This window comes from Brassica oleracea, chromosome C7, assembly GCF_000695525.1.
Source record: "Brassica oleracea var. oleracea cultivar TO1000 chromosome C7, BOL, whole genome shotgun sequence".
In the NCBI taxonomy this organism is placed as follows: Eukaryota; Viridiplantae; Streptophyta; class Magnoliopsida; order Brassicales; family Brassicaceae; genus Brassica; species Brassica oleracea.
This window is the reverse complement of record NC_027754.1, coordinates 15,960,172-15,960,660: the sequence shown is the minus strand read 5'-3', so window position 1 is coordinate 15,960,660 and position 489 is coordinate 15,960,172.

The window sequence follows — 489 nt, the reverse complement described above, 5'->3', positions numbered from 1 at the left end:
TGCCTCGGAATATTCCGAAGAAATTCCGAGGAACACTTGATATACTCGATTGATCGATGCGTTTTTGAACATATATCGGTCGATCGATGTGTTTATAAAAAAACGTTCGAGTTTTGAAACCCCAAACACTAGTTCCTCGGTATTTCCTTGGAATATTCTGACGGAATTCCGAGGAAGATAAGGGTTTCCTCGGAATTCCCTCGGAATATTCCGAAGGAATTCCGAGGAAATAGGGTTTTTAAACCGAAAACAACGTTTTGCGGTTTGAATAACACTTATATAACCCTTATTAAGTGTCTTAGACTGATTATGAAGTCAAAAATTTGTTCCTTACCCTATAATAAACACTTTTCCGATTGTATGAACGAAATCCCCACAACATAAGAGAAACACTTATACACTTTAATGAACGGTAAAGGGAATACTTTCAATTCGTTTTGAAATTTGTTATTTCATGGTTTATGCTCATCTATACAAAGAATCCTCAAT